The sequence below is a fragment of the Etheostoma cragini genome, chromosome 9 (assembly GCF_013103735.1).
Source record: "Etheostoma cragini isolate CJK2018 chromosome 9, CSU_Ecrag_1.0, whole genome shotgun sequence".
NCBI classification, from domain to species: domain Eukaryota; kingdom Metazoa; phylum Chordata; class Actinopteri; order Perciformes; family Percidae; genus Etheostoma; species Etheostoma cragini.
In genome coordinates this window covers 4,591,700-4,608,757 of record NC_048415.1, presented here as the reverse complement: position 1 = coordinate 4,608,757, position 17,058 = coordinate 4,591,700, and the positions used below count along the sequence as shown (strand labels likewise).

General features: G+C 40.6%; 1 long non-coding RNA gene across 1 annotated transcript in view; it reads right to left on the bottom strand.

Moving 5' to 3' along the window:
* Nucleotides 1–8,307: 8,307 nt before the first annotated feature.
* The window catches only part of LOC117950542, a 10,475-nt gene continuing 1,724 nt past the window's right edge, over nucleotides 8,308–17,058 (bottom strand). The window contains exons 2-3 of the long non-coding RNA XR_004657934.1: nucleotides 11,569–11,572; nucleotides 8,308–8,319 (exon numbers count right to left, since the gene is read on the bottom strand). This is a non-coding gene — a long non-coding RNA (uncharacterized LOC117950542). The remainder of the gene's footprint in view (nucleotides 8,320–11,568; nucleotides 11,573–17,058) is intronic.

The window sequence follows — 17,058 nt, the reverse complement described above, 5'->3', positions numbered from 1 at the left end:
CCCCACACACACACACACACACACACACACACACAAGCCTTAGGCTAGTAACGCTGTTCCCTCTGTAACCAAGTTGAGACTGTCACTCAGTGTCACAAGAGTTGGAAAAAAGGAGATAGGTTCATCTAAGAGACCTGGTTAAAAGCTTCCACATACAACATTCTGTCATTAAACGTTATGCTTCAAAACACAGTACATACAATTTGTCATAATTTGATCATGAAGCCTGATCATCATTTCCATCCATGGTCATTTACACTCAGTTACAGTATGTGTTTCGTAGCGTCTCAACTTGCCTGGCATTTTACTCAATCTGGTTTAAATGCAATCTGCCTACCAAGGTGTTTTCAGCTTTCAGATCTGAGCCCATTCATAGTCAGACAACCACATTACCAGCATACCTGAACAAAATGTCTAAAGACAGACAACCAACAATCAAGCAACAACATATAACTAATTATCAATCACAAGCGTCTTCATGTGTCATTACATACCTATCTGGCCTGCCCAATAAAAGTGCAGTGGTAAAGTGTAAATGGGGTACAAAGGAAGAGTGAATTAAGAGATAGAAACTAATTATTTCTTTAATAGCAATGATAAAAGTGAAGTGTGATATTTAAAAATGAATACATGGGGCGTACTGGTAGCTCACCTTGTTGAGCATGCACCCCATACAGTAAGGCTGAGTCCTTACCGCAGGAGGGGCTAGGATCCGACCCACAGCGCCTTGCTGCATGTCGTCGCCCCTCTCTCTCACCCCATTTCCTGTCTTTAGCTATTCTATTAAAAAAATAAATGCATATATTGTTTGATAATAGGTAAGTTTGCTGTATTAAAATCCAAAAAAGCTTATCAATGAAGCATTACCATTTGCTCTCTGAACGCTCTGTGTGGTCAAGCTGATTCCTGTGGAACATTTTATGCCTACACTTTCTATTTCCACTTTGTTTGAAACTAATACAAGGAATGTGTTGAGACTGAGTAATGATAGCAACTGTAGGTGAAACAAGAGCACTGAACACAATCTTTAACTGACATTGGATGTTCTGGAAGTGCAATAATAAAGAAACCTCAACTGTGTGCCAACAACAACATCAAAAACACCAAGGAAGTCACACATTAACATTTTAATGTTTCACTCTACTTCTTTGTTAGATGATCTGTCAATAACAGGAAATATTTCTCTCCCTCTGAGTTGTTCTTCCTTTCGGTCTCTTCTTGCCAGTTCTTTGATGTTAATTTGACAAGTAGGATTACACCCAAATGCACTTCCCACCGCTCATCTTAATGAAACCACCCTTTTAAGGCGGAAACAGAATCTATATTTGGTGTCTAAAAGGTTTGTGTTGTGCATTAGTGACACTTATTATATAGTACGAGAGACGAAGTCGGGAAGGCAGAGAGAAAGAGAGGGATGATGAGTGGTAACAGTGTCCTTTAATAATAGTTAGTTGTAATTGAGTTAATCCAACCGGAGCTATTGCGGCCGGCTGTTATGATGTAGCTGGATTAAAAGACACGCCAAGGCTAATTAATCTGTGGTTTCCATAGCAACATGGTCCAAGAGACCTAAAACGGAATACATCTGCTAGCACATAGCCAAACACGTATATTAGATGGCCAAAAGTATGTGGAAACTCAAAAGATGTTTGGAGACATTTTAACATGTTCTTGTTGAGCATATCATTCCAAAAAGCATGGCCTTTAGAACAGCCTCTACTCTTCTGGGAAAGATAGACAAAACATTTGGACGCAAGCAGCAGAGATTTGTTCTTTCAGCCAGAAGAGCATTAGTGAGGATTGGCAATGAAGAAGGGCGATAAGGTGTTCCAGTTCATCCTGAAGATGTTGGATGAGGTCGGGTCAGTCATGATTTTCCATACCAAATGAGGAAAAAAAGACTAGGTTAGTGGAAAGATCCGGCGTTTTGTTGGCCTCCTCCCTCTGCAGACTCTGTGGCTCTATAATAAGGTCACACTATTTCCTCCTTTGCTCCCGAAAGACAAAAGCCAACAGTCAGTAAATAGTTAACTCCAGCTAGGGATCTCTCTCACTCGCTCTACCTTGTGTGATCTATGTCTCTCTGCCTCAGGGGAAACACAATCATCAGTCAGTGGATCCACCCATCCGTCCCTCCATCGTGCCCAGGGGCCCTGTGGGCCACTCCTAACCCCAAAACACTGCACCCTCCCCGGGATGAAACCCGGCCGCGCGCCCCCTGTCCCCTCCCTGGAGCCTGCATGGAGCCGCTGGCTTCGACTCGTCTTACAGGGCGTCGATTCAGCCTGAAATCAAACCCTGGTGAGAGAACACAGGCCCGGACGGACAGACAGATAGATGGATCGACAGACATTGAGGTGAATACGTGGGGAGCAGATGAACAGTCGCATCCAGGCCAGGGTGAGGGAACAAGAAGACGTCCTCAGGGACATGGAGAGCTGAATAGAGGCTGGAAGTGTGTCATTTTCCTGCGGTAGGTGGGGAACGTAATTTTGCAACCCTCCCAAACTTGATCAAGCCTGATGCTCCTACTGTATCTAGTGCTTGACCAAAACCCCTGAAATCGGTTATGAAACAGAGCTGTGGGAAGGGGAGCGAGTGGAACAGGAGACTCCTCTATTTACCAGCTGTTGTTGTGACACACACACACACACACACACACACACACACACACATTCAAAAAAAGCGGGTACATGCTTACAAATTCTGTTTATGTAGAAAGCTTAATACGTGTTAAATGTGCGTGAGCGATGGTGGTCAGTGTGTGCATGTACATTAATAAAGTATCATTGTAGTCAGACACCACTCTTACACAGGGTTCATCTCAAACAACAACATGCTTTTAAAATAAATACACCGTCACCATTAGCTGCACCAAGATGAATGCAGACTTAATGTTGTATTACCTTTAGGCCAGGCCACCAAACCACAGTGGTCAGCTGCATTGCCATACTGCCCCCAATTGTAACTTTGGGCTTCTTTGTGGAACCAATGATGAGTTCCACTTGAGATGTGTTGTGAAATCTACTGTGGAGTGTACAGTATCAAAATAAAAGAAACAAGCTCATGGGAGAAAATATAATCATGCCTTTTGATGTCTTAAAAAAAAAAAGCATTGTCAGAGTAGAAATGGTAATATTTGTAAAATGGACGTTTGTAACTCAACTCCAAATATGCATTTATATTAAGAAGGGCTCTTTTGCTAAACACCTGTAAGTCCGACACTGGCCTGAGAAACAATCTCTAAATCTACGTATGCTGGTTGCAGTGCACTATCGACACTAACTTGTTCCTTCAGTTACCTATGTTACAGACATAGGGAAAATGATTGTCAACATCTGACTTATGGTTGTAAATCTATTTTAAATCCCAGAATTTTGTCAGTTTTTCATGTACATGTAACTTTTTTTTTTTCTTCAACTGCTCTGTGCTACTGTATCCATCTCTTTTTACTTTTCCTCTCTCCATTTCAAGCATCCATCCAAAAGTTAACATGAAGGGAAGTAAACTTTGAAGCTATGCAACCTCCAGGCACGAAGTAAAATGAGAGAGAGTGGGAAAGACAGCAAGAAATGCTGGTAGATGAAGAGGGCGTGAGGAAGGGACTTGGCACTGTTTCCATGCAACTATAGAGTGAATTTTACGCAAACTTTTGAAAAGTCCCAGAAAGTAAAATGCGAATTAGGTCCGCTTCCACCAGCTGAAGTTGAAGTTGATGAGAATAAATCGGTTAGATAGAAAATAGAAATAGAAAGAACCAGATTTGGAGAACAGAATTTATATATATTACTAAATCAAGCACTAAACAACTCGGCGGTCTTTCTATCTGTGTATGTAACTTTAGCTGAAATCTTCCAGCCCTTCGCTGCAGTATTGGGTTTCCTGACATTAGCGGCCCCCGTGGCGGCTCCGAGGCTGCTGCTCTTTGAAGCTTCGGTGGTGCTGCTCCGGCTCATTTGGTAACAGGTTGGGAATGGGCCGCTGGCGAAAAATGAGACCCTGGTCGCCTTGGAAACAGGTCCCCCACCCACCTTCACAACGTAGTTTTGGAAGGAACGTGCAGTGACATTTAGCCAGTTTCTCAACGGAGAGCCACCGACACATGGAGGGTTAGCAGGTAAATAAACATGATCAAAGGTTTCAGAGCTCTAATGAAGTCAGCCCAAAGGTGTTTGCCTGTCTGCTCGTCTGTGTGTGAATGTGTGTGAACATTTGGTTGTAAATGCCTCAACAAATACTCTCTTGGTTTACACTTAAACAGCAGAAAATTGATGCCTTTAAATAATCAAAAGTATAACTGACAATTTAACTACACAGAGCAAAGTGGAAAAACAGCTCCTGGCTGTCGGTTTAAGAAGAAAGTCGTCAAAGTACTATGTAATTGTCCTCACAAGGAAACCAGCCCAGAATCAGGCTCCAAGCCCATTTTGGGTCCCGACCGGTAGTTTAAGAACCTGGGTTCTGGACAACTGGTTTGGTGTAAAAAGGGGCTAAATGTCATAGAGTGTTTAATGTCACAGGTTTCTACTGAAGGACTAGCAGCGGGTGTCAGTTTACTGTTTATAGCATCTGTGAGGCTAAAGGCCCCAAAAGACCAAATGGACAAGTATATGTTATTATTGTCATTTCAAGGGGGGGGGGGGAAATCAGATTAAAATGTGTAAAATCAGTGTAAAATCTTTTAAGTGACAATGCGTTTGGAAAATAATGCAGACACTGTTTACTGTTTTTTTTATTACTTAGAAATAAGCTACTTTAATACTTTTACTTAAGTTCCTTTTGCATTTTTCTATTCACCTTCTATATACAACAAACAGTAGGGAATTATTAATAATTCTGGGAAAAAAACATGCAAAGTAACATGCTCCCCTATAAAAGTGAAATTTATAAGCAGTACTCAGATTCTACATATTGCTGTTAACTCTCTAAAGCATTAGCAATACAAAAACCTTTTGTCTCCCCATCTACACTGTAAAGTATTACAGTGTAGTTTTACATTATTTGATATTTCAGTATTTTTTTGATGCATTTCTCAGCCTACACCAGCTGGTACTGAAGTACTTTGTACTGCGATGTTTGAGGCTCCAGGACTTTGTCCTTCAGTACTTTAAGTTCCTCTGCAGTTTAAGCAGTTAATTATAGGCATAACTGATTGTCAGCTGGCTGTGTCATTCACATGAGTGAAATTGTAAGCAGGTTGTGGGCATAATCAGAAACCTTTTTTTATGCTTTTATTTTTTTTTTTCCACAAACAGCTTTTCCCAGCAGTAATCAAGCTGAGAGCCACCTGATGCAATGTGGTTTACATTTCATTCTATATGCTCTCACTGTCTCCCTCCCTCTTTATGAATCTATCTTTATCATTCATAGTCCTGCTCTCTTCCTCTCCTTTCACTTGTTTTACCTCATCCCTGTACATCCTTCCCTCCCTCTCTCTCTCTGTGCTGCTGATTAAGAACACAACCTGTTGTTGTCGCCACTCCTTCTTGATTACCTATTTTTTTTCATCCCTTAATCTTCCTCCTCCTCATCTCCATCTCTTTTTGGCCTAGCTGCTCGCTCAACCACACAGTCAGAGTGTGTGTGTGTGTGTGTGTGTGTGTGTGTGTCGGTGCGTGGAGGCCTAACGAGTTTGATAGCTGTCACCTGATCTCGGTGATGAGGGCTGCTGTAGTAGCGAGCGGAGCGGGAGCGAGAGGAGAGTTAGGTTTCTCCACTGTAATTAGTTTTCCCAGCCTCTAATTATACCAGACGGAATTACAAGCCTGATTGACTGTCATTTAAGCATTTTAATTCATGGAATAACCCTTTTTCTCTTTAAAAAAAAAAAAAAGAGGGAGAGTGTTTTGACAGGCGGGTGTGTTGGGATGGAAGTGCAGACCATACTCATACCCATACAGAACATACTGGCAGCAGGTTTGACAGAGGTAAACACAATTTGTCAGGAAAGCAAAGAGACACACTACTAGATTACAGTAGCTATGTTTCCAACTACACGTTTTTATCTGAATAAAGTGATATCGAATGAAAAATGCCTTAAAGAAATTTTATGAATATCGACTCAAAGTAAATACTGTTGATCGGATTTCATCTTGATCGATATACGACTTATGCAATAACCACTGATGGAAAAGTTATTTGCAGATCAAAATAATGAATTGCAATTTAGTTTTAGGTCATTTTATGGTTGCAAACCGTCACAAAACGAAGAACAGGAAGTTTTAGTTCATTTCCCCAGTATTTCCGCTCTGTTTGAACACATGGCGGGTGTCAACAAAGACAGATGGAAGTGGACGAACGAGGAGACAAAAGACTTTTTGAATTTAATTTTTCAGAAACTCACGAAGGAAATGGCCGGCAAAGGTTACGACAAGCCGTAGGATTCAAAAGAGAGTTGTCTCGCAGTGGTGCCGGAGAGAAAATAATAGGCAAGTTACATCTGCATCATCAGAGCAATGTGTTGATAGTGTCGATGTTTTCTAATTATAGCCTCATATGTCGCTATCAGCTGGCACATAAACGTTATTAGAACTTGATCATTTGTTGGTTCATGGCGCGACCCATTTAGTCTAGAAAAACTCTGCAAATGTTTGTTGAATGTTGTGTGATTCAGTGCAAAAATTAATGGAATCACCTTTAAATGTCTAAAATCAATTTGATATACCAATATGATTGCAAAACAGCATGTAACGTTCTTACGCACAGGTTTTTATTCGCTTTAAAGCCGTTGGATGAAAACAAACTTTCACCAGCTTTATTCACCTGTTTGTTTTTTGTTTTTTTACTGAACTTCCGATAATTTGATTGGCAAGTTGATGGAAACTTAGCTACTGACTATCCTGAGCTGGTAAATACTAATTTATAGATTTTCTTTAACAAAAACTTTAGAAAAACAACATATAATGAACAAAAACTTGAGATCTACTTCTTCTTCCTCCTCTCCTCTCCTCTTAACCCTGGAAGCTGTGTTGTTTTAACCCTCATCTTTAATTCATCCCAGCCATGCAGCCTGCACTCAGAGCAGATTAGAGAAGCTGAGAGGCGACACGGAGCGTCATTTGGTTTCTCTTCTATTTCTAATCTTGTTTTTCCTTTTACCTCATTCAACATGAGAGCTTTCAATAAGCCTCTGGACACTTTATACTGTACTTCTCTCCTTTGTCAGTGTTTAGTGTCTATATAATTTATCTTTGATGAACGAGTGAATGAGCATTATTAAAATCATTTAGTCTTGTATGTTTCTATTGTAACCCGTTGGTGTCAAACCGCCTCATATTTTCCATAAGAGAGCGATTTCAGAGGCTCAAGGCATTTTCGAGTATCTGCTGGAAGATAAATTATTTTCATGTCATCAAGCTGTTAAATGCTCACGATGATTCAGCTGATGAACAATCTTCAGTAAAACAATTGGTGGGTCATAATGTTTATACGGTTTTAACCACATTCAAGGTTTTGTGTTATGGTGTCACTAAATATACATTGATTTTAGCATTCATCACATTGTTATGTTTCATTCCTTCATATTGTTTGATGCATGTTTAAGTCTGTAAGTGTCTTTGCTAGTTTAAGACCGACACAGTTGTCAATTTCCCGTCCAGCGCCCATGTCATTTAAATAGGTAATGCACCTGCGCCCATCTTTGCGCCCATGGGCGTGCTGGTCTTATTGTACAGTGTGCTGTACGATGTGTTCAGGTGAATTCTTGGCGTATTGCTATCTTAAGGCAACTGGTCTAAAGTCCATAATGCAGCATTTCATTTTTATTTTAACAGTGAATTAGTAAACTGTGTATAAGTCTATGCACAGCGTGCACACACACACACACACACACACACACACACACACACACACACAGGGAAACGAAGCAGCACACAAACATGCAAAATATTACAAATAAAAATATGACCACCATCATAATAGCAAAGCATCAAGGTACAGTACAAATGCACCTGGGTTTAAAGGGAATGGGAGATGAGACTCTGATTGGTTTATTGCATGTTAACCCAAAACACACCCATGAATTAATGAAGACACTAAGTACAGCCCTTTTGAAACATGCGACTGGGGCACAGACCCTTTTTTCTGCCATCAAACTAGCAAAAGTGGATTTGGACACGGCCTAAACGCAACAGGTGTAATGTTATCCAAGGGAACATTTGTTGTCTTTAAACATTAATTTGTCATTGTGAAATTATTATTGCTGCCCGTGCACAAGTTTGGTAAAATAATGGGATCACAGGCGAAGTGAATGACCGTTGCATGGATGTTGGTGGGGCCAACGACGTTTTGTTTCTGTACTAGTTTTCCTTTTTGGCTTTGCTGTAGAGATTTTTCACAATGTCAGTGACTTTTACTACTTTCAGTGTCTCTTACTTATGTCTTTCCATTACTTACTTTATGTCAATATCCAAACCTGGATTCAATAGACACTGGTGCCTTCTCAGCAACAGTCTTTACAACATCGTTCATACTAAGTAGACTTACATCACAAAATTAGCTTATTGTGGAAATAAAAATGCAACAAAAACAAGCTTTAAAATGGACCCTTTTAAGATTATAGTCCCTTGACTTTGTATATGTTAACATGATTTCAAGTCAGGTCAGTGTTTATTACCCAAATTCACAGATCACAGATTTGCCTACAAGGGGCTTCCCAATCTGTCCAGCAGACGACAACGTCAGTCCTCTCGATTCGGACCTTAGGAGGAGAAACTAAGGATGGCTCCATCTCCCAGGAGGGACAGACATGCCATAGATGCAGTGTGTACAGAAAAAGCCCACATGAAATAGCAGTATTATGATGGTATTAAATCCACCCGCACTTGGATCTGTTAGTTTCTTTTGACAAATGTGGTCACACTCGGACCATGGAAAGCTCGTGGCAGCTCAGTGAACGTCTCGGTCTAAAAGGTTTCCACGAGTCACGTCATGCTATTACATAACCTCCATCACCGCTTCTGATCTGTGAGACTCTCATACTGCACATCTGATATTCAAACAAAACAAACACACACACACTCGCACGCACGCACACACACCAGTCCAACACACACCTGTCATTTGATCTGGTTCCTCATATCAGGTGTGATTCCCGTCAACACAGTGGAGTGATAAATGAGCCAGCTCCCTGAGCCAGGAAACTGCTGTTGTATCAATGAACAAGGAAAAGAATTATACAGTTTCATGTTTGTCAGTGGATTTATTTTTGAAATTAGGGCACTTTTTCTCCCTCAAATTTGTAACTTGATGAATTTGTCAGCACTTTTTCTCAGTATTTTATTCCTTTTACAGAAAAAAAAAACACTTTTTATTGAAGGTTCAAATCAAAGAATGTTCTACTAAAGAAATAAAAAAAGATGGGAATTTAAGTTAAGCTTGCATCAATATCGATCAATATGATGTAACTTTTCTTTATTCACCTTTTCAATCTTTTTCTCTTGATGTTCAAATAACTCATATCTCAAAGACTAGCAAGACAGTGCTGCATTATTAAAAGTGTGTTATATACATTAAGTGTGTGAGTGTGTTTTGCCTTTGCGTTGCTGCTCACGCTGCTGTAGTGACTTAAGAACTCCCTGATCTCATTAATAATCCGGCTGACTAAACTGAGCAAGCTCTATAGAGCTCTCACCCACCCTCCTTTCTCTTTCCTTTCCCCTTATTGTCTTATGTTGCCGTCTTTTCCTCTCCAGTTTTTCTTTTGTTCCTGTTTCTTCTGGTCTATTTTCTTCCCTCTCCATCCTCATCATCCAGTCTTTCTTCCGTCTCTTCCTCGCCTGCTCTTTTTCTCCACTCATTTCTCGCCTGTCTCACTTTCATTCTGTCTGTCCCCTATCTTTTTTTCAGTCTGTCTCTCGTTCACTCTCCCTGCAGACTTCTGCCTCTGATAGAACAGCAGCCCCTCAAACGATTAACTCCGCAATCCCTTAATAACAATCTCATTCCCTCTATCCCTCCCTCCCTCTGTCTCTCTCTGAAGCCATCCCAGTTCATTTGACCACTTTATTTCAACCTCCCATTCATGGGGCTCAGATCACACAAGGGGCTGTAATGACAGCACATTTATTAATTAATTGCATGTGTAATTGCTAAAATTAAGTTTCGGAAACTTGGTAATGATGTGAGGAATTACAGGGATGGAAGGAGGGGAAGAGCTTTGAAGACAAGCCCCCTGAAGTTCTTTTGGGCATGGAGGATGGGAGAGGCGTGGATGGATGGATAGCGAGGGATAGATAGAAAAAGAAAGGAGAAAAGGGAGGGGTGGGAGAGGAGTAATCCAGGAGGAGAGCCACACTGTAGGGCTGATCAGAGCCGAGAGTTTTGTCTCTGGGCTAATCTTTTCTTCTGAAGTGGTGTCATGGCCGTCACTCCGCTCTTCCCGTCAGTCCGTCGGTCTGTCCGTTGCGCGGCAGCAAATTCCCCCATTGATTCAGACCGGGCCACTTTAATTAACTTCCTCCCTGAGATAATGGCTAACTCAGAGGAATCTGCTCGCCGTGAAAAAACTCTGAGAAAAACTTTTCCTTCCGTCTTTAGGATGGCTAAGGCGGCCCCTTCAGAGGCGACATAATTTATTTCTTTTTATTGTCAAGACTTTGACCGAAAAATGAGATTTGAACATGAAGAGTGAATTGTTTATTGTCTGGGGTATTCGCAGCAGATGTGGGTTCTGGGTCTCTCTGTGCTGAGACGATAGGAACCGACTCTATTATGTGTTGAGTGTTTAATTTCACTGGTTGGACGCTCAGATGGGAAAAACGTCCTTGGAGGCATGAATGGTTTATCAGACACGTGAACTGACGAGAAGAGAGCGAGACCGAGACGGAGAAAAGAAGGGAAAGTGGAAGAAAAGAGGTGTCAATAGTGCAGTTTATACTCAGATGTAAAGTATATTCATACCTCTGGAAGAAGTAAATTGGTGGAAGACTGTCCATCTGTTTTTCACCCAACAGGCCTTTCATTCAGCTTATACATGACCCTGTCACTTATTTAATGGCAGAACTATGCAGATTTTGATGGAAGGACAGATGGCAAAAATACCTAAACAATTTACTTGTTACATTAAGTCAGTTCTCGTACATGTTCTCACCTGTTTTCACCTTTTCTTGTCAGTGGGCAAAATACCTGCCTCTGTAATCTTTTACTGACTATTTGTGAGAATGTCAAAGTGCATGTACGTTAGGGTTGTTGGAACACATTTCAGAAGTTGAGTATAAGGAATAGTGAAAACGTCAATACTAATTGAATGAAAGAGACTGAGTAGTTCAGAGGGAATGACTTGTCTATGAATCAAAAGGAGGATGGGAAATACTGTTTCAACATGAAATAAAAACTAACATTGACCAAGTCAAACACATCTCCCAGCCTACGTAAGAGGGGGTTTCCTATAGCAGGATGGTTGGTTTTATGGTAACTTTACATGAGGCACAGTAAGAGAAGGGGAACGCGTAGCCCATCCAGTGGTGCACCATATTTTTATAGAGAATGGTTTCCTTTTCCTTAAACTTTGCTAATTGTCTTATAGGCACACAATAGGCAGTGTTCAGTTGTCACTTAACTACACTTAACCACACTTAACACTGTGTCTGGATTTATATAATTAGCTTCCATCACCATGCAAATGATCTTTAAAAATAATGAAATGCACTCTAGATTTGAACCAATGTGATGCTTGCCTCCAAGAGAATAATGTTCTTTTCCTGGACTTTGTGCTGTTGATTAAACTGCAGTATTTCTAATAGCAGCTATCTTAATAAACAACAATGGGAAACATTGCAGATATGACACAGAGATGTGCGGCCGGTAAATGAAGACTCAAGGGTTCTAACCTTCAACTGTTCCCGATCTGCTGACCGGCAGATTAGGTGAGTCACTCTGCTCTCACTTAAGAAAGAGTTTGAAGTAATAGTAGAATCGTAAACACAGAGCGGTATTGCAAATCACAGTTTATAATCTATTATAAGCAGTGTTACTCCACCAACTGTGACACAATTGACTTAAGACTGTCACCAAGAAGCAAAATGGTGTCAATTCTTCTGTGTTTATTTTCCACGATAGCGTATTTTGTAATGTACATTTTCCCTCACTGTGACCACTACTTCTGTCATTACTAAACATAATACAAAAATTGAATAATAATGTGACAAAATGTTGACAAAGTTTCTTTTTGGGGACATGATTTATAATTGGGAAAAATTAGAAGTTGTAAAAAAAGGTAATAAATTGCAGTATATTGATACTTTTTAGTATATCATGGCATAACTATTGTGATGATATGGCATCGGGAGGCGTCTGGTGATTCCCAGCCCTTGTACCTCTGCCTGAGAAGAAAATTCTGTAACTGTTACTCACACTGTTACTCGCGACGTTTATTTGGTTGTCATGACTTTGGGACTGATGACGTCATATCACTGTTCCAGTTGCTCACATTCAGAGGGGAAGAGAAAGCAGATGTCTGTTTGCTTAAGTTCAGCGGAGCGGACTTAAACCCACTTGCCTGTGTTTTTATACTGTATGTACTTGCCCGACATGGCATTTTATTTGCCCTCGGGCATTCGTGCAACCATTATTGTTGAACCCTGCCAGCACCAAAGTGATAAAGTTTGGAATATGCTGGTGAACATAGTGGCTGCGGAAAAAAACAGGTGGAAACGGAAACAGGAAGGGCACATAAACAAATGCTAATGTTACTACATGTCTGCTTGATGTTTGTTAACATATCAACTTAATGTGAACTTAATGTGTTTGCAGCTTGTTGTGCTGCCTGTAGATTGCCAAACAAAATCAATGAATACAAGTTTAATTGTTGCACAGGGACAATAACAGTCACAAACATTTAGTTCCCTTTGCTAATGAATATAATGGCACCTCTCTGTATTCATCTCATTAAGGTGTTTCTGGTTTGTTGCCTAAATTATCCAGCGGGCCCTGAAAATGGCTTTGAGACAGATGGGTCTATATGAGGTGAAATGATAGGTTCTCAGTAAGTATAGATCTGAAAGGTCTGCAAGTCCAAAACAACTGAACATCTCCTCATCTCCTGTACCTGTCTGCTTCCACTGAGAGGCACAGATAGGGGGCAGCTAATCTGTGTTGGTGGTTGGGGGGGGGGGGGGGGGGGGGGGGGGGGGGGGGTTAAACCCAGCTAGCCAGCCACTCCAATGTGAAGGGCTTGTGATAGCAGAGACACTTGATCACATTTATCTGCAGTTTACACCTTCCTGTCTTGATCTCTGAGCTATATAGAGGATCGCCTTTCCTACTCAAAGAAAGAAAGCAAGCAAGCAAGCGAGGGTTGGGCGTGGGAGGTGGAGGGGTGGATGGATGGAGGGAGAGAAAAGAGGCCAGGGCCCTCTGTGTGAATACTGGTTGGGTTGTAAAGCGAGCCGAGCGATGACAGCTAAATGCGCTAATTTTCTACTGGGACTCTGGCTTTGTCTCACAGGGAGGGCTCAGGCACAGAGCTGTGACATTGAGGGACTGATTTCTAAAGATCTCGGTGATCCAGTTGCAAGTTTGATGACTAACTTTTAGTAAAAAATGTTTGTCAAACACTTGCCGTCTGGATTTGTTGCCATTGTCTTGCAAGACTGATCAATCATACATACAGTACATCAGGCCTCCATGTGTTCATCAGTTCAATACATCATCTGCAAATAACGTATTATAGATACACAGGAATTGAATGTTATTTGAAATCACGTTGCTTCCCTCCCCATAATGAGGCCCTTAACTTTAATTTATAAACTTAAAAAACTAAGATTTACATTGGGCCTACACAAATCAACACTGAATGCAATGTCAATAACCAAGTATAGGCTAAAGAAAACAATTGAAAAAAGCTTTGTTCATGAATCATGTTAGTTTTCTGACGCCACTTAGTGAAGGATAACTAACCGCTTAAATGTGGATTTATAGGTGCAATCTACAAAAGCTGAACTTCAAGTGAAGAATCACTTCAGGACAACAAATGATCACCAAGCATGGAGCACAGCAGGAGTTAAGACCAGCAACACACTACACTATACTGGTGCATACTCAGTGTCTGCAAAGACATACAATTGCTTAGAGCAGCTGACTTTATGTTGCGCCCACACACACACACACACACACACACACACACACACACACATGTGCGCACACCCACATACACACATTGAACCTCTACAATGTAAAGGAGCAATAAACAGTGATAATCCCCCAAGAGTCTTCATGGGAACAGTCTCCTGTTGTTTCGTTGTAATTATCCTTTAATATGGACTCTGATGTCGTCTCTGCTTTCGCCTACAGTAGAGTACATACACGGTCTCTCTTGCACTCACGCACACTCAAACGCACACACACACACATACACACACACGCACACACACACACACACACACACACACACACACAGAGCGTTGTTCTGTGCACCATTACACTCCCTGTATTGCCTTACACTAGTAGAAACCTGAAGACTGTGTTAAGCTGTTTAAGACTCTTTTAGCTTCATTAAGACAGTCAGAGCTCAGTCAGACAAAGTAGCTTTCACTGAGGCCCACAGTCTGCGGCATTCAGTCATGGATAATTAAACACAGACCAAATGTCAAGTGATTTTTTAACTTTTACTTTGATTCTAATCCATTCTTTTCCCCCTCCGATACCTTCTATTCTATTTTGTTCTCTTCTACAGTCTAAGAACAAATGTGCTGACTGAGAAATGTTCTCTTGTCTGGCAGCCAATGTCAATCATCTTGCCTGTTTGTGGAAATCACACCTGAGCCAAAAAGCGCTCTGCAGGTGGTTTCACATGTCTCTATTACGCCCGAGGAGTGCTTGATTTAACTTCAGAAGCCGCTCAGAGAAGCATCAGAAATTAAAAGTGAGCAAAATGATCTGACAGGAATACTTCTCGTGACGAGACAGAAGTTGGTATTTTCTGTTGGTGTGGTTGCTTTAATGTGGTTTCACAAGCACACCAGAGATGAAAGCGGGTTTTGGAGTCTTAAAATGGGAATTTCTGGATCTCAGCAGAAAATTTTCTATATTGCTCAAGCCAGAATGCTTCCACGGCCTCATGCTATTATTCCATATATTATATTTCCTTCCTTACTTTTATAATTCCTTCCTTTGCCTTATTTTTGGTCATATTTCCTCAAAGGGTTGCACACTGTAGTGTAATGTAAAACAACGAAACACTCTGAAATATACTCTACTTCCTGTCAAATTATTCGTTTATAACATTTCTTATAATTTTTCTGATGTTGTATGAATGATAATTATCATATTCTTAGACTTTCTAGAAAAAACACCTGATCTTCCAAGAAATGAATACCCAGATGACCAGATATTTATTCTGTTCACTGAAGGGTCTATCAACTGCTTGTTTATTTACTGAAAAAAAGAAAAGAAAGATTAAGCAGCAGGACTGGCTATGTTTGAGCTCTGTTGTGACTTTAGTCTGCCACCAGGGGGCACTGCAACTTCATGGCCCCAAATTGAAGCAAGTGAACGCTTGAGAGTGCAGTGAGAGTGCAGTGACAAAGAGAGAAAGTGTGACAGAGAAAAAAGACGTTGGAAAAGTAGTTGAGAGGACAGAACTCATGGGAAAGTAATATAACTAAAGTTGTTTGATAGAAAGAAAGCGAGAGCGAGAGAGATGAGATAGACAGAGGAGGTTGTGGGTAGTTACCAGTGTTTCCAACACTGAGTCGTTGTTGATCAGAGGAGTTCGGGGAAAAGACAACACTCTTCAGTCTCCCAGCTTCATGGAGGGACACTGTTGTTGTCTGTCTGAAACTCTCTGTGCTTCGTTTCTGCTCTGTGGCCTCAAATCTAGTCATATTATTTTAAGAAGAAAAAAAAAGCGTACATCACTATTGAATGTATTTTTTCACTATATGTGAGAAAAAAAGTAGTTCCGTTGAAGAAAGATGTTAAGTTTGTTTTTGTCTTATGCTGACCAAAACAAATTTATTTTGATCTATCTCTGTTTTTTTTGTATATTGACAAAAAAGAAGAAAAAAACTGCTCACAGCAGCAACAATTACTTACAATAGGTGAAACAGCACAATGACCTGAAATAGCTAGAACGCCAATGTTGCAACCAAACAGTGTGGGAGGTCAAGGGTCAGAGCCATAGAGTGTGAACACTTTCCGGTTAGACAAAATTCTGTGACAAAAAAGTCAGAAGAGTAAATAAACAACAGTGAAAGTTAGAAGTAAGAAGGAGTTTAAGTAGGGTCTAAAGTCAGACTACACTGTTCCCTAATAAAGTTATATGTAAAATATCTATAGTGTACATATGTCTTTGCAAATACACTTGTGATCAGGTCCAGGATCATAGAATATGGTCACATTCTGACAATTTTGCCTTATTCCCACGCAAATCTGCCCAAAATTAAAAGGGCATTGTACTGATTTTACACACACAGTTCAGTTCACTACTCAGCCTGTGAAAACGGTTTTGTGATGTTGTGTCAAAGTGTGTACGGGGCTTAAAATGTATAACTGAAAGCATGTGGCGTTTAAAGAGGATTGATTTAGGGGGCAGGTGGCTCTAATGAAAGACACTATTGAGGGGCTTTATGGGAAATGTAGGAGCCAGGGTTTTTTGGTGGTTGACCGATACTAAAACTCAAGAAATCTCGGCCTTTGCTGCTTTGATTTTGACTTTCTTTTTAAATCGGTCTCTTGTGATTCCAAACCTTTTAGAAGAGTAGTACTAAATCCCTGGAGTACACCTGTAAGTTATGTAATACTAATGAAAGAAAAACAAGTCCGTAGTTGGTGAGATAGTACCAACACACAAATTTCCTTTAAACATTTTTTTTTCTTTTTTAAATAGCCACCACATGTTCCATTATTAGATAACCAAAACCCAAACTACGATCAAATAATGTCTTATGTTTTTAGGATGGGTTATTTTTCAAAATATTGGGGCAAGGACAATATCAAAAAAAGTAAGGACGAAGGAATGACTAAGAGGAGGAAGGAAAGACAAGAGAGAGAGAGAGAAAGAGAGAGAGAGGGAGAGAGAAATAGAGAGGGAGAGAGAGAGAGAGAGAGAGAGAGAGAGAG